This window comes from Hemiscyllium ocellatum, chromosome 33 (genome assembly GCF_020745735.1).
Source record: "Hemiscyllium ocellatum isolate sHemOce1 chromosome 33, sHemOce1.pat.X.cur, whole genome shotgun sequence".
In the NCBI taxonomy this organism is placed as follows: Eukaryota; Metazoa; Chordata; class Chondrichthyes; order Orectolobiformes; family Hemiscylliidae; genus Hemiscyllium; species Hemiscyllium ocellatum.
This window is the reverse complement of record NC_083433.1, coordinates 45829902-45853818: the sequence shown is the minus strand read 5'-3', so window position 1 is coordinate 45853818 and position 23917 is coordinate 45829902. Positions and strand designations below refer to the sequence as shown.

The following is a 23917-nucleotide window of genomic DNA, read 5'->3' as shown; positions in this document are numbered from 1 at the left end:
CCTCATCCAAAACAAATCTGTAGCTTAATTGTTCCTGGGAAATGTGCCACGTTTTTTCAGACTTTTAAAAGCAAATGAAATCTCTCTCCACACTCACCACACTCACCACACTAACATGGACTTGGCTGTGTCTCAGTATTTTTTTTAACAGACGCACTAACATTTGAAATATTTGCCACGGACAGAATACACACCTTTCCTTCCATATGAAAAGGCCAATGATATTCAGACCGGCACGGATCAAGTAACCATCAAAACCGAACATTTGAATTTCTCATCCACAAATCTGCCCTTTCAGAACCCTACAACAGAGAAAACAGGTCACCACAGGATGGAAATTCATAAAACAATTATAGTATTAAATTGTAGTTTCTTTGTTCCCCCAAAGTTTTAAATCTCAGTCTCTCAATTTCTCCCTTCTGTGAACTGAAATCCAAACCAATCTCCTCACTCCTTCCCTCCACACCCAGTTCTAACACTCTCTTTGAATTCAGCTTCCTAGCTCCTGTCGGCAGACTAAGAACCAATAAAAGGGGCGGCACGATGGCACAGCACTAGGGTCCTAGATTCAATTCCAGCCTCGGGCTCATTCTCTCCGTGTCTGTGTGGGTATCCTCCGGGTGCTCCGGTTTCCTCCCACAATCCAAAGACTGACAGTGCAGGTCCGGTGAATTAGCCATGGTAAATTACCCATAGCGTTAGGTGCTTTAGTCAGAGGGAAATGAGTCTGGGTGGGTTGCTTTTCGGAGGGTCGGTGTGGACTGGTTGGGCCGAAGGGACTGTTTCCACACTGTAGGAAATCAAATCAAATCAATGGGTCTGACTCAGAGCCTCCTGGGTGTTGATGAATCCTCCCCCCACCTCCCAGGGTTTCCTCCCTGGACAGACACACATTGATTTTTTTCCCCCAATCTAGAACCTCTTACTCATTTCCCCCACTCCGACCTCTGATGAGAACCTCCTGCACACACTGGCCAAATCATATCTGGTTGAACTGAAATGAAACAGATTAGAACTCTAATTACAGGCCCACCCCTGTCCCTCTCCATAACAATCCTGAATCACACAGGAGCCTGGGTAATTGACAGCAGCTGCTGCTGCCCAAAAGGGTGGAGCTTGAGGACTGGGACAATGGGATTGTGAATAATGAACCAATGTAGAGGACACTGGGGGATGGACAGGTCAGTGAGGGACTGGATCAGTGCAGCAGCAGGAGGGGATCCTGGACAAACTGAGCAATGGGAGAATCTGACAGGAGAGAAACTACAGGAAGGTTCTGTTTGGAGGCTCAGGCAGGGACAGCTGGGAGGCAGTTTGGCCTGGTGGCTTGGGCACGTTTTGTAATCAGCCTCTTCAAAGATGCTGTCATTCAACTCTGAACGCGATCCTCCTGGTCCAGAGGTAAGGACACTACCATCATTTCTTGGTGGGCTAGTGGAAAGAAGGGAAGATTTTCTCAATCTCACTCACATGGAAACTCCATGAGCTCCTCCCACTTACTGTCTACGGTGGGGATGGAGGAGACAGAGCAGATGGGAGCAGGGTTAGGGATATAGGGACTGCCTTTGAAAAGGAACTCACCTGTCTTGGTGATATTAACAAGACTCAATACACAGTCATTAACACAAAGCTGATGTACGTGAACTTTATCGAGAATATTAACACCTATAACTGGGTGACACAGACCCCAATGTACAGAATTAAGTCCTGGATATTAATACAGCTTTGTATGTGAGAAATCACGTCTCATGAACTTGAGTCAATGTTTTTGAAGTAACAACAAAGAGGATTGATGAGGGCAAAGCCGTGGAAATGATCTACATGGTCTTCAGTAAGGCGTTCAACAAGGTTCCCCATGGGAGATTAGTTAGCAAGGTTAGATCTCACAGAATACAGAGAAAACTAGCCGTTTTGGATACAAAACTGGCTCAAAGGTAGAATACATAGGGTGGTGGTGGAAGGTTACTTTTCAGATTGGAGACCTGAGACCAGTGGGGTGTCACAAAGGATCGGTGCTGGATCCACTAATTTTCATAATTTATATAAATGATCTGGATGTGAATATTGGAAGTATTGTTAGTAAGATGACACCAAAATTGGAGGTGTAGTGGACAGTGAAGAGGATTAACTCAAATTATAATGGGATCTTGATCAGATGGTTGAATGTGCTGAGGACTGGCAGATGGAGTTGAATTTGGATAAATGTGAGGTGCTGCATTTTGGAAAAGCAAATATTAGCAGGATGTATACACTTCATGGTAAGGTCCTCGGGAGTGCTGCTGAACAAAGAGACCTTGGAGTGCAGGTTCATAGCTCCTTCAAAGCAGAATTGTAGGTAGATAGGATAGTGAAGTAGGTGATTAGTATTCTTTCCTTTATTGGTCAGAGCATTGAGTATAGGAGTTGGGAGGTCATATTGCGGCTGTACAGGACATTGGTTAGGTCATGCTTGGAATATTGTGTGCAATTCTGGTCTCCTTCCTATCAAAACAATATTGTGAAACTTGAAAGGAGTCAGAAAAATATTACAAGCAAGTTGCCAGGGTTGGAGGATTTGAGCTATAGGGAGAGGATGAATACATTGTTTTCCCTGGAATGTCAGAGGCTGATGGGTGACCTAAAAGAGGTTTATCAAAATCAGTAGGGGCATGTATAGGGTAAATACACAAGGTCTTTTCCCAGTGGTGGGGAGGAGGCACGATGGGGGGGGGGGGTGGCGGACGGCGTTTTGGCGGGGGGGGGGAGGGGGGGAGGTGGGGGGGAGGTGGGGAGACCAAGAACGGAGGGCGACGGTTATGTTGTAGATCTACAACACAATCCTGTTCCTGTTTTCTCCCCATCTCCTTCAATCCCACTGAAGGGCTCAGAACAAGTGCACAGACCCTGGAAAGTAGAGCTTCAGCGTGTCCAAGTGCTGAAGGTTGCATTTGGGATGCTGACCTTTATTGGTCTGTGCACTTATCAATAAATGGACCTGAGTTCAATTCCACTGTCCTGGATTCATGTCTGTGGTCACAGACACACCAGTCTCTGACCCTGACTACTGGATCCCTTATCACGATAGCTCTGCCATTCTCCTTCCTCCCGTTCTGTGCAGCGGAGCTCTCTGTGGTATCATGGACCTGGCTGTTGCTGATTTCCCCTGAGAGTCCACCCCACCTGTTCCCCCTTATAGAATCCCAAGCAGTGCACAGTATCTGTTTGAGAAGGGGAATGATCATTGGGGAGTCCTGCACTTCCTTCCTGAGCCTTTTAGTTGATCTGATGGTCATCCATTCCCTTTCTGCCTGTGTAACCCTCACCTGCAGTGTGACTAACTCACTAAACGTGCTGTCTATCACATTCTCAGTATTGCTCCACAGTGAATCCACTCTCAGCTCCAGGTCTGAAAAGCAGTTTCCCAGTAGCTGCAGATGGACACACTTCCTGCACACGTAGCCGTCAGGGAGACTGGAAGTGTCCCTTATTTCCCACATTGTGCAAGAGGAGCGCCCCACGGGTCTGAGGTCTCCTGTAACAATGTGTCTATAGATTCAGCCAGTTACTCCCATTAGGAGAATTTAAATGAGCGAGAAACCTTCCTTCACTTCTAACATTTCCATTATAATCAAAAGCCCCAATCTTTACTTAAGCTGACATTTTATGCTTTTAAAAACTGTTTAAAAAAACTCAGCAGGTTTCACTTACAAACTGGCTGTTCCCATTGGGACCATGTGAATTTCTGAATGGCCTGAACTAAAATTGAAGCTGAATTTCACCTTCTCCCTGTCTCCCCTCGCTCTGTTTACACCCAACTCCAAAACACACATTCAGCCAAGCAGCCCTCACATAAGGAATTTGAGTCCATAAGAAATTTTAATGAGAAATTTGCAGTGAATTGAAAATAAGGAGTTTACAGGTTAACATCATGAGGTGGGTGACTGGGACAAAATCTGACATTTCCTACAAAGAGACGAGGTGTAATTTGGATAAATCTATGCTCCCTCTCAGGGCAATACCTCCTTCCACAGCTGCAGGGCCCAGAGCAGAGCACAAACCCCAAGGGTGATCTAACCACAAATTTGAATATCTTTCTGCTTTTTGCTCGACAAAAAGATACTTTCCCACAGACAAATCTTTCTCCTTTCCCCAGTTAAATGTCAATGGTATTCAGATCCTGATGAACCTGCTGATGATAGAAAATTGCTTTTGAGACCCCTGTCTCAATTATTCTCAATTAATATCCTATAAAATGAATTCACAAAACAAAGCTCACAGTCAATGCAAGATGAATAGTGAAGGCAAACACTTCTCTTGGAATGTGTTTGATGTGTAAATGCCCCTCTTCAAATCACCCCTCCCCCACCCAGGAAGAGGATATGTCCATGCGCCTCGCTGTACCTTGCCCCTAATAAAGATGGCGGCCATACCCCAGGACCCATCACTGCCTGAGGGCCATATCCATTCTGCCATTTGATGCCAACATGGGACCAAGAGTTTCTAATTCAGGCCTAACTACCTGTACAGAGTGTAATTAAACCCTCCTAGTCTAAAGTAAATCCAAATCCTCTTTCCCATTTCCTCCTCCTGCATACACCAAGGGTCATTCTAGGTCCAGTGACACTTCCTCAGAACCGACGGCAGCTGGGAAAATTAGAATCCCTACAGTGTGGAAACAGGCCATTGGGCCCAACAAGTCCACATCCACCCTCTGAAGAGTTTCTCAACCCCGACCCTATTATTCTACATTTCTCCTAAATAATTGCACCTAACCTATACATCCCTGAACACTATGGGAAATTTAGCTTGGCCAATTCACCTAACATGCATACCTTTGGACTGCAGGAGATAGGGGTTAAAGAGAAAATAGTACGTGGGGATGGAGCCCAAAAGAGACAGTAACATTTGGAAAGACAAAGGAGTGGATAACAGTCTGGCTGGGAGGGTGCATAGCTGTTAATGGAGGGGACAGGAACCTGTGTCTGGCAGCAGCTCAGTGGAGGTGCTGGAAATGACGACTGATGATCTACGTTCTGCTGCAAAACAGACCCTGAGCTTCCAGCTGCCTGTCACTTTAATACACGAGTCTGTTCCCTGGCCAATATCTCTGTCTCATGCTTACTGCAGTGTTCCAGTGAAGCTTGATGCAAGCTGGCAGAACACTCCAGGACATACCAAAACACCCCGTAGTTCAAGGACTGTAATTTCCCCTCCCATGAGGTCAACAATATTCTCCAGTGTATCTCCACCACTTCCAAAGCACCTCTGCCACTGAACCACACCTCTCCAAACTGCAACAAGGATAGGACACCCCAGTCCTCACCCTCCACCCAGATACAACGCATCATCCTCTGCCATTTCCACCACCTACAATTAGATCCCACCAGAGATATATTTCCCTCTGCATTCCTTTCAGCATTCCACAGAGACCATTCCCTGTGAATTCCTAGTCAGATCCATGCTCCCCACTAACCCACCCTCCACTCCCAGCACCTTCACATGTTAATGCAAGAGGTGTAAAACCTGTGCCCACACCTCCCCCTCACCTCCAAAGGACCCTTCCACATCCAGCAGACATTTTCCTGCACATCCAAACACCTCACCTATTATGGCCTTTGCTTTCGATGTGGTCTCCTCTCCACTGGGGAGTCAGGACACCAACTTGCCGAATGTTTCAGGGAACATTTCTGGGACACATGCACCAACCAACCCCACCATCCTGTGGCCGACCACTTCAACTTCCCCACCCACTCCGGCAAGGACATGCAAGTCATGGGCCACCTCCACCCCCAAATCCCAGCCACCCGACGCCTGGAGGAAGAAAATCTTATCTTCCACTTTGGGACCCGTTAATCACAGAATCAAGATTTCCTCATCTCCCCTCCCCTACCTTATCCCAGATCCAGCCCTCCAACTCGACACCACCCTCTTGAACTGTCCCACCTGTCCATTTTCCTTCCCAATTATCCACTCCACCCTCTCTCCATTACCCTCCACCTACATCTACCTATTGACTTTCTCGCTCCCTTCCCACCAACCCCACATATCCCACTTATTTATTTCTCTGCTCTCTTACTACCCCCACCCCGCCAATCCTGGCATTCCCGATGAAAGGAATATGTCCAAAACTTCAATTCTCTTGCTCCTGAGATGCTGACTGACCTGCTGTGCTTTTCCAGCGCCACATGTTAACGCAAGCTGGAAGAACAACACCTCATCTTCTACTTGGGGACCCTGCACCCCTCTAGCCCCAGTATCAAATTTAATAATGTTAGGTCCTGAACTCTCCAATGTCCTAGAGCCCTAGCCTCTTAACCCACACACCAGGCCTTGTTAGTACATAGCCTGCCATTACACATTACCTATGGTTAGCCACTAACAGTCCCCAGAAACGGCTATTTACTCTCCCCCAGCCAGATTGTTATCCACTCCTTAGTCCAACTGCTCCCATCTCTTTCTTTGGACTCTATCCCCACCTATCATTTACTCCTTAACCCCACCTTCTGCATATAAACTGACATTTCTTTTCAGACACATCAGTTCTGAGGAAGGGTCAGCGGATCCAAAACGTTAACTCTGATTTCTCTTCACAGATGCTGCTACACCTGCTGAGATGTTCCAGTACCTTTTGGTTGTTGTGTGAGAGTTACAACATTCGCTGTTCTTTTGGTTCTATTTTACAAGGAATTTCTAATTCAGGTCTAGTAGCCTAAAACCCTGCGTTTATAAACCCTTCCAGTCCACAATAACTCCATTTCTTCCCCAGACTTTGCAGTCTCTCCCACTCCCTTCACACTCACTAAGTTCCCCCCACCCCCTCACCGTGACACTGCGCCTGCACAGCTCATGGCCATGTGTTGGTTTGCTGGACACACCCCAATTCACTCCCATTGGCTGGAGGATCACGCCAATTCTCCTATTGGTCTGAAGCTGCTGTCAATCACCTGGGCCCCATTGTGACATGAGTGGGCTCCTCCCAAGAGCATCGGATGATGAGGGGTGACCTCATGAAGGTTTATAAAATTATGAGTATGGATGGGAAAAATAGACAGGGTCTTTTCCCTGGGGTGGGGGAGTCTAGAACGAGAGGGTGTAGGCTTAAGGTGAGAGGGGAAAGATTTAAACGGGACCCAAGAGGCAACTTTTTTCACACTGAGATTGGTGCGTGTATTGAATCTTCTGTTCAGGAAAGTAGTGGAGGCTGGTACAATTACACCATTTGGCATCTGGATGGGTATGTGAATAGGAAGGGTGGAGAGGGATATGTGGCAGGTGTTGGCAAATGGGACTAGGTTAGGTTGGGATATCTGGTCGGTATGGACCAGTTCGACCAAAGGGTCTAATTCCATGCTGTATTTCTCTTGGAATCTGCCCTGGGATGAGCTTCATCATTCACAGTGAATGGGGCAGTAACACAGAGCACAGGGGTTTGGGGCTATTCAGCCCAATGGGGCTGTACTGTACCCCTCTGGAGATGCTGCCAGTCTATCCCAACTCACCTCCCATTTGTCTGTAGCTCTCCAAATCCTTCATGAAACAAGTTAAATTCCAAATTTGTTTTTACAATAAATACTGAATCTGCATCCAGCTGTCGGTCAAACTGTTCCAGATGCTCAGAACTTAGTGAGTAAAATAATCTTCACATTTTTAACCTGCATTATTTGCCAGTTACCTGAAGGTAGTTACTAAAAATTGTGACGTTAATAATTTCTCCCTCTGTCTCTCTGTAAATTAAATATCCTGGAAACAAATCTGCTCCTGGTCGAAATCACTGCCTAACCTTCTCAGCTCCAAGGAGAATTATCTGATCTTCTGCTAACTCTCCATAAAAGAGAAACCCATCTTAATTTTAGTAGCGCCATAAAGATGTACAGCAGAGAAACAGACCCTTCGATCCAACTTGTCCATGCTGACCAGATATCCTAAATTAATCACATCCCATATGCCAGCACTTGGCCTATATCCTTCTAAACTTTTGCTATTCACATACAACATCTCAAAGGCATAATTTGGTAATTGTACCAGCATCCACACTTTCTCTGGCAGCTCATTCCATACACGTATCATGTTCAGGTGGAAACATTGCCCCTTAGATCCCTTTTAAATCTTTTCCTTCACATCTGAAGCCTGTGCCCCCAAGCGTTGGACTCACATATCCTGGGAATAAGACTCTGGGATTTCACCCTATCCATGCCCCTCACAATTGTATCCGATGCTCCAGGGGAAACAGCCCCAGCCTGTTCACCCTCTACCTACGTAGCTCAAACCCTCAACCCTGGCAACATCTTTGCGGATCTTTTCCGAACCCTTTCAAGTTTCACAATATTATTCCGATAGCAGGGAGACCAGGACTGAAAGCAGAATTCCATAAGTGGCTGAATCAATGTGCTGTGCAGACGCAAAATGACGTCCCAACTCCACTACTCAATGCACTGACCAGTAAAGGCAAGTACACCAAACACCTTCTTCACTACCCTGCCTATGATTCCACTTTCAAGGAACAATGAATCTGCATTCCAAGGTCTCTTTGTTCAGCAACACCCAGGACCTCCCCATTAAGTGTATAATTCCTGCCCTCATATGCTTTTCCAAAATGGAGTATCTCACTTTTATCTGAAATAAACTCGATCTGGCAATCTTCAGCCCATTTGATTGAAGTCCAATTGTACTCTGAGGTAACCTTCTTCGCTGTCCAGTGCACCGCAAATTTTGATGTCTATTGTAAACCTACTAACTATGCCTCATATATTCACATAGAAATCATTGACATAAATGATGAAAAGCAATGGACCCAGCACCGATCCTTACACCATATTGCTCATCACACGCCTCCAGTCCAAAAAGCACTACCCTCCGTCTCCAACCTTCCAGCCAATTTGTATCCAAATAGCTGGTTCTCTCTGCATCCCATGGTGTCTAACTTTCTAACCAGTCTGTTATGTGGACCTTTTTGAATGTCTTTCTGAAGTCCAAGTTAGTGATGTATGTACAAAGCCATGCTGACTATCCCTAATCACTTCTTGCCTTTCCAATTACATATAAACCTGTCCTTTAGAATTCCTTGCAACATCTTGTCTGCCACTAACTTCAGCTCACCAGTGTATTGTTTCCTGGCCTTTCCTCATCACCTTTCTCAAATAGTGGCACCTGTCTTGCAGCACCTCACCTGTGGCTATCGGTGATAGAAATATCTCAGTGAGGGGCCCGAAAATCACTTCCCTAACTTCCCACAAAGATTTGGGATACAACTGATCAGGTCCCACAGATTTGCTCAGCTTTATGTAAAAGACATCCAGTACAACCTCCTCTGTAATATGGACAGTTGTCAAGTTATCACTATTTATTTCTCCAAACTCTCTCGCTTCCATATCCTCTTCCAGTAAAAGCTGACATGAGATCCTCGGATAGTATCTCTCCCAACTTCTGTGGTTCCACAGACAGCCTGGTTGATCTTTGAGGGTCCCTATTCTCTGCCTGGTTACTCTTTTGTCCTTAGTGTTTTGTAGAATCTCTTTGAATTGTCCTTAAACCTCTTTCCCCCCAAAGCTATCTCATGTATCCTTTTTGCCCTGCTGTTTTCCCTCGAGTGTACTCCGACTGCCCCTATACTCCGAGGGATTCACTAAAACCCAGCTGTCTGTACCTGCCATATCCCTCCTTCATCTTTTTGACCAGTCCCTCAATTTCTCTAGACACACAGCATTCTCTACACCTACTAGACTTGGCCTTAACAGGAACATACTGTCTATGTTCTCTTGTTATCTCATTTTCACAGGCCTATGGAGGCAATGGCAGATGAGGACATGGAAACAGTCATTCTCAGTAAAGAGGTAGTGTTGGGAAAGATAACAGCCCAAAAGTACATTGGTCTCCTGGCCGTGATGGAATGCTTCCCAGGGTCTAAAAGAGATGGTGAAGGGTCTATTGTCCTTCCTTGCTAGAGGGATAGTTATGCTGCAGCTGTACAGGGTGCTGGTGAGGCCACACCTGCAGTACTGTGTACAGGTTTGATCTCCTTACTTCAACAAGGATGTACTGACACTGGAGGGGTTGCAGAGGAGGGTCACTAGTTTGAGTCGGGAGTTGAGAGGGTTGGTGTATGTGGAGAGACTGAATAGACTGGGACTATACTTGTTGAATTTAGAAGAATGGGAGGTTGTACTGGAAAAAATGAAATTAAGAAGTGAATAGTTAAGATAGAAGCAGGGAGGTTATTTCCACTGGGGGGGGGGGGTCGTGGGTCAACCTAGAGAGCATAGCGTCAAAGTAAGCGGTTATCTGATTGAGGACAGAGTTGAGGAGGAACTTCTTCAGCTAAACGGTTATGAATCTGTGGAATTCCCTGCTGAGTGCAGCAGTTGACGTTATCAACTTGAATGTCTTTAAGGTAAAAATGTAGATTTGCAAACAGGAAAGGAATTAAGGGTTATGGTGAGAGAGCAGGAATGTGGAGCTGAGGCCATGAAAAGATCAGCCCTGACCTTAATGAATGGCAGAGCAGGCTTGAGGGGCCAGATGGCCTACTCCTGCTCCTATTCCTTCTGTTCTTATGTTCCCACTTTCCAGCTGTCCCTTTACCTGGGGGTTGCAAAGAAATATTGAAAGTTCTCGCCTTGTACCATCAAAATTCACCTTGGTCCAATTTTGAACACCAAATTTTAGAACTGGTCTTTTATTTTCTGTAACAATTTTAAAACTAGTAGAATTATCGTCAGAGAATGCCAAGTGTGGAAGCAGGCCATTCGGCCCATCACATCCACACTGACCCTCAGAGTCTCCTACCTTACCCTTGTAACGCTGCATTTCACATGGCCAATCCACCCAACCTGCACATCCCTGAACAATATGGGGCAATTCAGCCTGGATTACCCACACAACTTGCACATCTTTGGACTGTGGGAGGAAACCAGAGCACCAGGATGAAACCCACACAGACAACCTCAATAAAGTGACCATCCTGTTCTTATTTCCCAGTTCCACCCAAGTAATTTTTAACGAGCGAACCCCCATAAATATCCTCACTGAGCACAATAATGTTATCCCTAATCAAAAACACCATTCCACCTTCTCTCTTATCCCCCTTTCTATCCTTCCTCTTACATCTATTCCCTGGAACATTAAGCTACCTGTCCTTTCCAACCTAAGCCACGTTTCTGTAATGCATACTATATCCCAGTCCCATGTTCAAAACCATATCTGAAGCTGATCTGCTTTCCCTGTTAAACCTCTTGCATTGAAATAAATGCAGTGCAGTGCTATCAATAGGACAGACTGATGGGCAGAGGGGGTGGGATGGCCCTGTTGGTGAGGGATGACGTTCAGCCCCTTGCGAAGGGGGAGACACAGAATCAGGAGATGTAGAGTCAGATTGGAGGGTGGCTAATGTTGTCCCACTTTTCCAGAAAGGTGGGAGAGAATTATAGACCGGTTAACCTAGTGTCAGTGGTGAGAAAGATGCTGGAGTCAATTATAAAAGATTAAATTATGGCTCATTTGGATAGCAGTAATAGGATTCGTCAGAGTCAGCATGGATTTACAAAGGGGAATATACTGACTTGGATTGAAAATTGGCTGGCTGACAGGAAGCAAAGTGCAGTGATAAACGCTTCCTTTCGGAATGGCAGGCAGTGACTAGTGGGGTACCACAAAGTTTCGGTGCTGGGACCGCAGCTCTTAACAATATATATTAAAAATATAGATGAATATATTAAAAGTAACATTAGCAAATTTGCTGATGACACAAAGCTGGGTGGCAGGGTGAAATGTGGGGACGATGTTATGAGAATACAGGTTAACTTGGTCAGTCTAGGTGAGTGGACAGATGCATAGCAGATGCAGTTTAATGTGGGTAAATGTGTGGTTATCCACTTTGGAGGCAAGAACAGATTACTATCTAAAAGGAGTCAAGTTTGGTAAAGGGGATGTACAACGAGATCTGGGTGTTCTTGTACATCAGTCAATGAAAGCAAGCATGCAGGTACAACAGGTAGTGAGAAAAAGCTCACTGCATGCTGGCCCTCATAACAAGAGGGATTGAGTATAGGAGCAAAGAGGTCCTTCTGCAGTTTTACAGGGCCCTGGTAAGACCGCACCTGGAGTATTGTGTGCAGTTTTGGTCTCCACACTTGAGGAAGAGCATTATGGCTATTGAGGGAGTGTAGGGTAGGTTCACGAGGACAATTTCCGGAATGGCGGAATGATCATACGGTGAAAGATTGGAGTGACTGAGCTTGTATACACTTGAGAATAGAAGAATGAGAGGGGATCTGATTGAGACCTACAAGATTATTAAACGGTTGGACACTCTGGAGGCAGGAAGCATGTTTCTATGGATAGGTGAGTGCAGGACCAGAGGACACAGTTTAAAAATAAGGGAGAGGCCATTTAGAACAGAGTTGAGGAGAAACGTCTTCACTCAGAGAGTATTGGACACATGGAATGCTCTGCCCCAGAAGGCAGTGGAGGCCAAGTCTCTGGATAGTTTCAAGAAAGAGATGGATACAGCTGTTAATGATAATGGAATCAAGTGTTACGGAGATAAGACAGGAACAGGATACTGATTGTGGACGATCAGCCATGATCATAATGAGTGGTGGTGCTGGCTCAAAGGGCAGAATGGCCTATTCCTGCACCTATTGTCTTTTGTACCTTGTCAGTCCGACCTCATTCTGTTCCTTGCCCTTGCCTGCCATTCCTGTCTCTCTCCTCAACTGTACCAGCCTCAGACTTACCTCCTTTCTCACTATCTCTTTAGGTTTAACCCCACACCCTCACTGGTTTAATGCCTCCCGATTAACACTAGCAAATCTCCCTGGTTGGATATTAGACACCTTCCAATTCAGGTGTAATCCATCCTTCTTATGCATTTCAATTCTACCCCAGCAGAGATTCCAATGATCAAAAAATGGGAATCTTTCTCCCCTGTATCAGATCCTTGGCCAAGCATTCATCTGCTCTACCCTGCTATTCCTACTCTCACTAGCATGTGGCACCGGGAGTAATCCAGATATTACTACCCACAAGGACCTGCTTATTATCCTCCAGATATATTTGCTATATTCTCTCATCAGGACTTCATTCTTTTCTCTTATGCCATTGGTACCAATGTACAGCGACCTCCCACTGATCATTCTCCCCTTTCAGAATATTCTGCACCCTCGGAGCCATCCTTCGCTCAGGCAGTAGGGAGGCACCACCCCATTCTGATGTCTCACTGTTAGCTACAGAAACTGCAGTCTGTGCTGCAGACTAGAGAGCCCCCTATCACCATCAATCGGTGGAACCTGATATACCTCACATTACACCAGATCCATTACACTAGTAACTTGGCTGTCAGTGCGATATTCCCCTGAGAGTGTGATCCCCGACGCTTTCCAAAACAGTATACTTGTTTGTGATGGAAGTAACCACAGGAGACTCCTGCATTACTTGCTCTCCACTCCTCCCTTTCCGAGAGGAAACCCATCTACCTGACTGGATTGGCAGTTTACCTACCTTTCTGAAACTGCCACCTATCACACCCCCCGGCTCCTGTAAATTCTTCATTACCTTTAACCATCGCTCCATCTCATCCATGAAATCCTACAGGATTTGCATCCTCACTTCCTGCAGACAATCAGATCATTGAAACTTTCCTTAATCTCCTACACCCAACAGGAAGAGCACATCTCTGTACGAATGGCCATCTCTGCACCTTAACAGTCCACAGACCCAGAAAAAGGCACACAGTCTTACAGCTTTACAAAACACTGCTCTAGAATAAATTAGTACCAATATTTTATATTTAAAAACTTAATCAATGTATCATAAGACGTGTATTTAAAAAAATAAACCGTCACCCTACCGAATGTTGTAGCTTTACTAAAATAAAACAGACTAAGATTTATCTTTGAAGGGACCAAAACCCACTGAGCTGTGAGTCACAGATGAACAGCGCTAAACAGAACCTTCAGTCAAATTTGTCCATGCCGACCAGATATCCGAAACTAACCTTATCCCTCTTGCCAGCACCTGGGCCATATCCCTCTAAATCTTTCCTATTCATGTCAAGTATCCAAATGCCTTTAAAATGCTATAATTGTCAGCCTCCACCACTTCTTCTGGCAGTTTTTTTCGATACATGCACCACTCTCTGCATGAAAAAGTTGCTCCTTAGTTCCCTTTTATATCATTCCCCTCTCACACTCAACCTATGCTCTCGATTTCTGGATTCTCCTACTCAGGGAAAAGACCTTGTCTGTTTACCCTATCCATGCTAGTAATGATTTTATAAATCCCTATGGAGGTCACCCCTCAGTCTCTGATGCTCCAGGGAAAGAAAGCCACAGCCTTTTTGCTCTCTTCCTGCAGCTCAAACCCTCCAACCCTGGCAGTATCATTGTAAATCTTTTTTGAACCCTTTCAAGTTTCACAACATCCTTCTGATTCACAGAGAACAGAATTGCACACAATATTCCAAAAGAGGCCTAATCAATGTCTTGTGCATGACATTCCAACTTCTATACTCAATGCTCTGATCAATAAAGGAATGTATTCCAAACACTTTCTTCAGTATCCTATCTACCTGAAACTCTCCATTCAAGGAAATATGAACCTGCACTGCAAGATATCTTTGTTCATCAACACTATCTAGGAATTTGCCACTAAGAGTATCATTCCTGTTAAGATTTGCTTTTCTAAAATGCAGCACGTCACATTTATCTCAATTAAACTCCATCTACCACTTCTCACCCATCTGAACAACATTCTGTTTTAATCTGAGGTAACCCTCTTCGCTGCCCACTATACCTCCAATTTTGGGGTCATCTGCAAACTTATTAACTATACCTCCGATGCTCATATCCAAATCATACATATAAACGACAAAAAATAGTGGACCCAGCACTGATCCTTACGGCAGTCCACTGGTCACATGCCTCCAATCTGAAAAACAACCCTCCACCACCATCCTGCCTTCTACATATGAGCCAGTTCTGTATCCAAACGGTGAGTTAACCCTATATTCCATGAGATCTAACCTTGCTAAACAGTCTTCCATGGGGAACCTTGTCGAGCGCCTTACTGAATTCCATAGATCATGTCCACCTCTCTGCCCTCATCAATCCTCTTTGTTACATCTTCAAATAACTCAATCAAGTTTGAGAGACATGTAAAAGTCATGCTGACTGTCACTAATCAGTCCTTGCTTTTCAGAATCCATACGCATCTTCTTCCTCAGGATTCCCAACAACTTGCCCAGGCTCACCGGTCGATAGTTCCCTGCCTTGTCCTTACCACCTTTCTTAAATAGCGGCACCACATTAACCAACCTCTAGTCTTTCGGCATCTCACCTGTGATAATCGATGATACAAATATCTCAGCAAGAGGCCCAGCAATCACATTCCCAGCTTCCTAGAGCTCTAGGGTACACCTGATCAGGTGCTGGGGATTAACCAAGCTTTACAGGTTACAAGACACTCAGCACGTCCTCCTCTGTAAGATGGACACATTCAACATCTATTCCCTCACATTCTATATTGCTCACGTCCTTCTCCACAGTAAACACTGATTCAAAATATTCAGTTTGTATCTCTCCCATCTCATGCGGCTCCACGTGTAGGTTACCTTGCTGCTCTTTGAGAAGCCCTATTCTCTCTCGAGTTACCCTTTTGTTCTTAATGTATTTATAAACACACTTGGGATTATTCATAACTCTATTTGCCAAAGCTATCTCATGTCCCCTTTTAGCACTCCTGATTTCCCTCTTAAATATACTCCCACTGTCTTTAATGCTTAAGGTTTTTTTGTTATTTTTGGATTGGAATAAATGCAAAATATTACATCTTCATACAACAAACGAGGGCAGACTTACACTAATAAAAAAACAGGGCCTCGAGTAATGATATGGAACAAAGAGGCCGAGGGGTTCGGGCCTTTCAAGTCTGTGTCACATGTAGACAGGGTGGTTAAGAAGATGCTTAGCACACTTGCCTTCATTGCTCAGACCTTGGAGTACAAGAGTTGGGACATTATCTTGGATGTTGGGGAGGCCTTTTCTGGAATTCTGTGTCCAGTTCTGGTCATACTGATATCGGGAGGACATTATGTAGTTGGAGCGGATTCAGAAGCGATTTACCAGGATGTTGATGGGAATGGATAGTTTGAATTATAAGCAGAGGCTGGATAGGTTGCGACTTCTTTCACTGGTGCTCAGGAGGCTGAGGAGCGACCTTATTAGACTCAAATCATGGAGGGGTGTTATCAGTAATGTGAACAGCAGGTGTCCTTTCCAGGAAGGGACACGAATCAAGGCTGGGTACATACCGTTTAAGGTGACAGCAGAACGGCTGTAAAAAGTTGTTTGGGATTTTTTTAATTTTTGTTCAGACAATGGTTTAAGTGTGGAATGAACTATCAGAGGAAGTGGTAGTTGTGAATCAAATTACAATTTTAGGGTGGCACAGTGATTAGCACTGCTGCCAGGACTCCAGGTTCGATTCCAGCTTTGGACAATTGTCTCTGTGGGACTTGCACATTCTCCCAGTGTCTGCATGGGTTTCTTCCAGGGGCTCCAGTTTCCTCCCGACTGAGAGAGCGTCCCTATGGTCTGGGAGGACAATGCTGCCTTTATCTTTTACACACTGTCTCTGGCATGGGGAGTGGGAATGCTGAAGATAGTGGATGGGACACCACTCAGGCACAATGCTTTGTCCTGGGGGGGGATGTTCACTTTCTTTAATATTATTGGGGGCTGCACTGATGGAGGCAAGTGGAGAATGTTCCAACACGATCCTGATGTGTGCCTTATAGAGAGCAAACAGATGTTGGGGAATCAGGGGTTTGGGGAAACTGAGGTTTTTCTCCTTGTAGCAAAGGCAATTGAGGGGAGCTGTGATAGAGGGGCTTAGAAAAGTTACATGTTATAATAACAAACCTTACACCCATCAGCTCATTATACAAGGATTACAGGACACACATTAAAAGGTTTGGGAAGATTCAAAGGAGAACTTTTATGCAGCAAATGGGATTCAGATGGAATACAATACTCACACACAATGCGAATATCCTAGTCCTGATGAACTGACTAATTCAATCAGAGTTACAATGACTGAGTTTACCATCTGAATGTCCACCTGTAGTATCCTGTAATACAAGTTTATAAAATCCGTCACTGTCAGTTCAGGTTAGAAACTCGCACTATCCCCTCCTCCTGGCCCAGGATGACTGGACACATTACCCCTTGTGGAGGTCAGCAGTCAGTTCAGAGGGAAATCTATGTGGGTTTCTAGGAGTTTCCACCGTGGGCGTTCATGTGACTGAACAGGGCAGATCTTTGACACATGAGACAGAATGTTCCAAGAGTCAGTGAGATGTGGAGAGCAGGATTCGCTTCTTTTTGTTTTCTTCCGTGCTGCTGCTGTGCCTCATCAATAAGACATGGGGGTGAAAGCTCGATGGGCAAGTTGCCTCCACTCTGACCAATGGGCAGCAAGCTCCTCCCATAGAGTATCTCTAAAAACAGAGGAACTTTGCATGCTTCCCACTGCCCAGTGCTCCCAGTAAATGTTTAGAAGAATGGGGGGGGGGGGGCAAATCTCCTAGAAAAGGCATAACTGTAAGGTTCTACAAGGATTGTGAAGAGTGAGAGATGCACAGGAGAAGGGGGCAACAAGTTGTCAGATGGAGTATAAGTTGGGAAAACGGGAAGTTGAACATTTTGGAGGAGATAATAAAAGAACAGAGTGCTATTTAAATGGTGGAGACTGTAGAAAGCTGCACCACAAAGGGACCAGGGGTAATTGTCCAGGAAACACAGAAAGCCAGCAGATTCTAGGTCAGTCAGTCACAAAATCAAGGGTTCTGCTTTAGATTCCACACAGACAGTGGCCCAAGACTGGAATCGAACCTGGGTCCCTGGCACTGTGAGGCAGCAGTGCTAACCACTGAGCCACCATGCCACCCTACCTAAACTGCAGCCCTCACGTTTTACTCTTCTGTTTCAGATTCATCAAGTTTAAGGCAACACAGACACAGGTAAGGGGTTCCAGTAGCAATGGAGCTGGGGTGAGGGGGAGAGAAGCAACATTTTAGAGATTGGAATTCCTGGTGTTTGTGACTGTGTAGATGTGTGATCAGAAAGTCACCTTGGGGTTACAGATATGACAGCGATGTTGTGAAGAGTCTAGTTCTATCTCAGACTGCACCCAGCGAGAGGGAGGGGCTCAGCAGTGAGGGAAAAGAATTTGTAATAGCAACTGAAGGCAATGGGTTTAACCATTGCAACGTTTCATTGGAGGAAATTGCAGCTAATCGAGTAGTGGGAGTGTGGTAAGCAGTTTGATAACTGAGTAACAGTGGAGCAATGGAGAGGGATGATGGGGAGGGAGAGCTGGGCATTGACAGTGTACATGTGAAACCTCACACAGCGCTTTTGGACAATGTCACCTCCTGGCAGTATGTAGGTGAGAAACAGGAGAGAGCAAGGATAGATCCTTGAGGGACACCACATACAAGGACAAGGACTTCAGAAAGGAAATGGAGAGTGGGGATGGAGCAGGATTTACAAATGATGGTGAGGTCAAATGTTAGTTTTTCTTGCAGAATGAATGAGAAGGACATAACCAGGAAAGACAGACAGACAGAACAGTGATGATGAGGAGGAGGAAACAGAATTGGAATATCTGTAGTTTAGCGAGACTAGTAAAAGATCAAGATGAGCTCTGATAAGACTTAGCAAGAGACTGGAGAAAGATGTAAGTTCGGGACAAAAATCAGGAACACCATGTGAGGCAATTTGTCTCGGTGGGCTAGTGGGAGGGAAGGAAGCAACAGAGGCAGCTGATCAGATTGAGTTTCTCTGTCACTAAGACTGAGACAATGTGTTTCTTGCTCTTGTTATTGGAGGGAAGGATAAAGTAGACAGGATGATGGATAGTGTTTTACAAAGAAACAAAATCAGGGTTCATAATATTTAAAATGAGTGAACAAACCTAATGCATTTACCTTTTATCCAGAATATTAAAATGTACAACTGAAATCCCTGTTCGAATCCCAGCTTGTCAGATGGTGGAATCTGAATTCAAGAAAAAATAACTGGAATTAGGAATCTCTTGATCTCCATGGAACCATTGTCAATGGCAAAAAGATCCTGCCAACCTGACAGTGGCCCAGCCAGCTATTCCCTGTATTAATCACTGCAAAGTCTCAACAAAGGAATGAAACTGGATGGACCACTCGGCATCTAACAAGGCATTAGGAAATACAACCACAGGATCAGCCCTCTCCACTCTGCAACATCCTGCTCACTAACATCTTTTTTTTGTGCCAAAACGTGGCGAGCTGTCTCACAGACTAGTCAAGGAACAGCTTGACATAGTCATACTCACAGAGTCATCCCTTACAGATATTGGCCAGACAACACCATCACCATCCCAAGATAGAGAGTGTGATGATGGAAAAGCACAACAGGTCAGGCAGCATCCGAGGAGAAGGAGAATCGACGTTTCGAGCCTAAGCCTTTCATCAGCCTGACCTGCTGCGTTTTCCAGCACCACACTCTCGACTCTGATCTCCAGCATCTGCAGTCTTCTCTTTCTCCTGAAATCTCTGGATATGTCCTGTCCCACCAGCAGGACAGACCAGGCAGAGGTGGTGGCACAGTGATGTACACACAGGAACCATTTGCCCTGGGAGTACTCAGCATTGACTTTGGACACCAGGAAGTCTCATGGCTCCTGCTGACTACCACGTACCGTGCTCCCACGGCTGATGAATCAGTGCTCCTCCATGTTGAATAACACTTGGAGGAAGCACTGAGGCAATGAAATGATGACAAGCCTACTCTGGGTACAGGATTTCAATGTCCTCTGCCAAGAGTAGCTCAGCTGCAGGATTACTGACTGAGCTGGTCGGGTCCTCAAGGACATAACTGCTGAACTAGAATTGCAGCAGGCGGTAACGGAACCAGCAAGAGGGAAAAACGTACTAGATCTTATCAGTATGAATCTACCAGCTGCAAATGTATCTGTCTATGACAGTATCGGTAAGAGCGACCATCCCACAGTCTTTGTGGAGACAAAGCCTCACCTTAAAGTTGAGAAAAACCTCCCTTGTGCTGAGTGGTACTATCACCGTGCTAAATGGGACAGATGTAGGATCCCAAACTGGATCTCTCTGAGACACTGTGGGGTAACAACAGCAACAGAACTGTACTCCAGCACAATCTGCAATCTCACGGGTTTGTACATCGCGCACTCACCCATCACAATAGACAGGAAAGGACGGCATGCCATGAGCAGCACCAGGCATACCTAAAAATTAAGTGCCAACCTGGTGAAGCTACCAAACAGGACTATCTGCATTTCAAACAGCATCAGCAGCAAGCAACAGAGCTAAGAGATCCCACAATCAATGGGTCAGATCAGAGCTCTGCAGTTCTGCCACATCCAGTTGTGAATGGTGATGGACAATTAAACAACTCGTTGCAGGAAGCACTACAGATATCCCCACCCTTACTGATGGAGGCGTTTCGCACATCCATGCAAAAGATAAGATATCGGCATTTGCAGCAATTTTCAGCCAGATGCAAAGGGGATGAAACATCTCAGCCTCCTCCAGTCGTTCCTAACATCACAGATGTGAGCTTTAAGCCAGTTCAATTTAGTTTGAATAATGCCGAGAAATGGTTAAGTAGTGTAAAGGCTATGGGTCCTGCTAACATTCTGGCAATAATACTGATAGCTTGTGCTCCAGAACTTGCCACCCACCAAACCACGTACCGCTCCAGCACTGGCATCTACTGACAATGTGGAACATTGCCCAGGCATGTACAACACAAAAACACAAGGCAAATCCAACCCCGGAAATGTCCCTCTGTCAGTCCACATTCCATCAGCAGTAAAGTGATGGAAGATGTTATCAACAGGGCTATCAAGCAGCAGCTGCTCAGCAACAGCCAGCTGAGCGACACTCATTTTAGGCTCCACCAGGGCCACTCAGCTCCCGATGTTACCGCCTGATTCACAACCTGACAGCCAGCTGAATCCCAGAGGCGAGGTGAGAGTGACAGCCTAGTTCCACTCCAACACCACTATTTCGAGCTGATTCCACCCTCATCTCAGCTCATATACTCGAACTCTCATCCATTGTGTGTTATCTCCAGACTTAATTATCCAACACACTCCTGGCCAGCCTCCCAAATTCAACCTTCCTGTAATCTCAAGAAAAATTGCAAGCTCTATTGCCCACGTGCTCACTTCTCCCCAATCATGTTGATCCGTCAAAAGGCTCCTATTCATAAGCAACAACAATTTAGAAAAGTCACTCTTCATATAATTCCTGGCTGTGATCATCCCTAGCTCCCTTCACCACACATCCTTTGAGACCTCGACAACCATTTTCTTTGAGACTACCAACGACTTGTTAATTCATTATTTCAACTGTGTGGCTGATTCTACAGTTGCCAAAGCAACATGGTCTGGAATTTGCAGATGAAACCTCACAGGTCTGCTTCCCACCGTTAAGACATCCCTCAAAATCTGCTTTTTGGCAATTGTTTTGGACACCTGACCAAATATTTTTATATCTGGCCTGATAAGTAAAGTTCTCAATCGTATTTTTGTGAAATTATAAGCATGATGATAAAACTACAAAGTTCTTGATTTGGACATTATCTTCAAATATTCACTGTTGCTGTAATGAATAATCTGTAATGTCTATTACCCAACCACACTGTGGGAGCACCTTCATCACACAAACTGCAGCTGTACAATAAAGTCAAGCATCACCGTCTCCACAGGCAGCAGGGCTTTGGCATTCATCACTGGTATCTGTGGAAGGAGAAATACATATGATGTTTCAGGGAATGCAAAACGGGTTACAGGGAATGAAATTGGTGCAGAATTTGATAGTCAGAAATGGAAGGAAAACACACTTGCTTATTGGAAAAAGGAATTCTTGACTGTCAAAAATATTCAAGAAAAATGTAATGTAATGATAGAGCAATACATGGTCAGGGGCTGGGCCACAGTGAAAAACTCATTTACAAAGTGTGTATAAAAGTAATAATACAGTATTAAACAGACCAAAAATACACCCATGGTTGGAGACTGATGAAGCTAGACATTGACAAAGTGGTCCTGAGGGAGCCCAGAGGTGAATCAGAGCAGTGGCTGCTGTGATCACAATGACTCTCTGCGAGACAAAGGCTGCACATGCGCCTGGCTGCACCTTGCCCCCTACAAAGATGGCGGCCGCGCACATGTCCAGTGAATCGTTGTCCCGAATAAAGATGGCGGCGCTCACTCAGGCCTGCAGCCGCGCTGAGGCCATTCCTCATTTACTGCAAACACGGGACTGGGACGTTCAAACTTGAGTTTTCCGAAGTGCACAATTTGTTTATAAAACCTCTCCGCTCACAGCAACACAGTTTTTCTCCAGTTTCCCTGTTGATTTCTTTCCTTACCGTATCCTTTCGCTCCATAACTTCCCGAGCATTCATTTCAGCTACTCTGCGCCGCGCGCGAGGGTGATCACATGGTTTAGTTTAGCTCCGCCCTTCATTCACTCTGATTGGATGGAGGACCGACCTCCAGTTCACCCCGTGGCTCAACACTTTAACTCTCCCTCCCACTCCACCGAGGACATGCAGGTCCTTGGACTCCTCCACCGGCAGAACACAACTACACGACGGCTGGAGGAGGAGCGCCTCATCTTCCGCCTGGGAACCCTCCAACCACAAGGGATGAACTCAGATTTCTCCAGCTTCCTCATTTCCCCTCCCCCCACCTTGTCTCAGTCGGTTCCCTCAACTCAGCACCACCCTCCTAACCTGCAATCCTCTTCCTGACCTCTCCGCCCCCACCCCACTCCGGCCTATCACCCTCACCTTGACCTCCTTCCACCTATCCCACCTCCATCGCCTCTCCCCCTCCTCCCTACCTTTTATCTTAGCCTGCTTGGCTCTCTCTCTTATTCCTGATGAAGGGCTTATGCTCGAAACGTCGAATTCTCTATTCCTGAGATGCTGCCTGGCCTGCTGTGCTTTGACCAGCAACACATTTGCAGCTGCGACCTCCAGTTCCGCCCACTGTCCTTTCATTAGTCCGGTGCTGATATCAATCACCCGGGGTGCCTTTGTTGGCTCGAGCAAGCGCAGGGTATCCTGCTTTTGCTGAGATGTTGGGTCATGATTCCTGCGGATAAGAATGAGCTCTGCAGTAGATTTCCTTTATTCATGGAGGGAATTGCCTTCCTATTCATGACTGTATAGCTGTGACTGATGAATCAATGCCATCTGAATCAGTACATAAGCACCCCATTTTCACAACATCTGAGATCTTGAGCACATTGTATCACGCTCTTCTTTGGAGACAAAAAAATCATGAAACGGAGCCTCAAGGAATCGGAGCAGGAGTAGGCAATTCATCTCTTTCAGCTTGTTTCCCCCATTCTGTCAGATCATGGCTGGGCCAACCCAGACCTCATCACCTCTTTTATGCTTGATCCCCATAGCCCTCAACTGCTCAACATTTCAAAAATCTATCTGGCCTCTTTTAAAATAATTTGAGATAGAATCATAGATTCTCTACTGTGTGGAAACAGGCCCTTCAGCCCAACAAGCCAGAACAACCCACCGAAGAGTAATCCAAACATTCCCCTCCCACATTTAACTTTCACAAAAGTTTGAGTGAGAAAATTCTAGCCTTTCGCTGAGAGAAAAAAAATCTTTACCTTTTTTAAAAAATGAATGTTCCCTTATGTCATATCCCCTGGGTTGAGACTTCACTGGTGCTAGAAGATCTAGTCAACATCTACCCTGTCAAGCTCCTCAGAATCTTGTTTCCATAAGATCACCCCTGCTTATCTATTCTTGATAGGTCAACACTTCCGTCCTCGAAGCAGCTAAATTAATATTTTTTGAATGGTCTCCAATGTTGGTTTACCCTTTATTAAATATGG

At 45.4% G+C, this 23917-nt stretch overlaps 1 long non-coding RNA gene across 1 annotated transcript; it reads right to left on the bottom strand.

The window, feature by feature from the left end:
- Positions 1–200: 200 nt before the first annotated feature.
- Positions 201–22468, bottom strand: LOC132831491 (uncharacterized). The gene is made up of 5 exons (XR_009646502.1): positions 22422–22468; positions 21680–21786; positions 18962–19031; positions 17009–17101; positions 201–302 (listed from the first exon to the last, which is right to left on the bottom strand). It is a non-coding gene; the product is annotated as an uncharacterized LOC132831491 (long non-coding RNA).
- Between the last annotated feature and the right edge of the window lie 1449 nt (positions 22469–23917).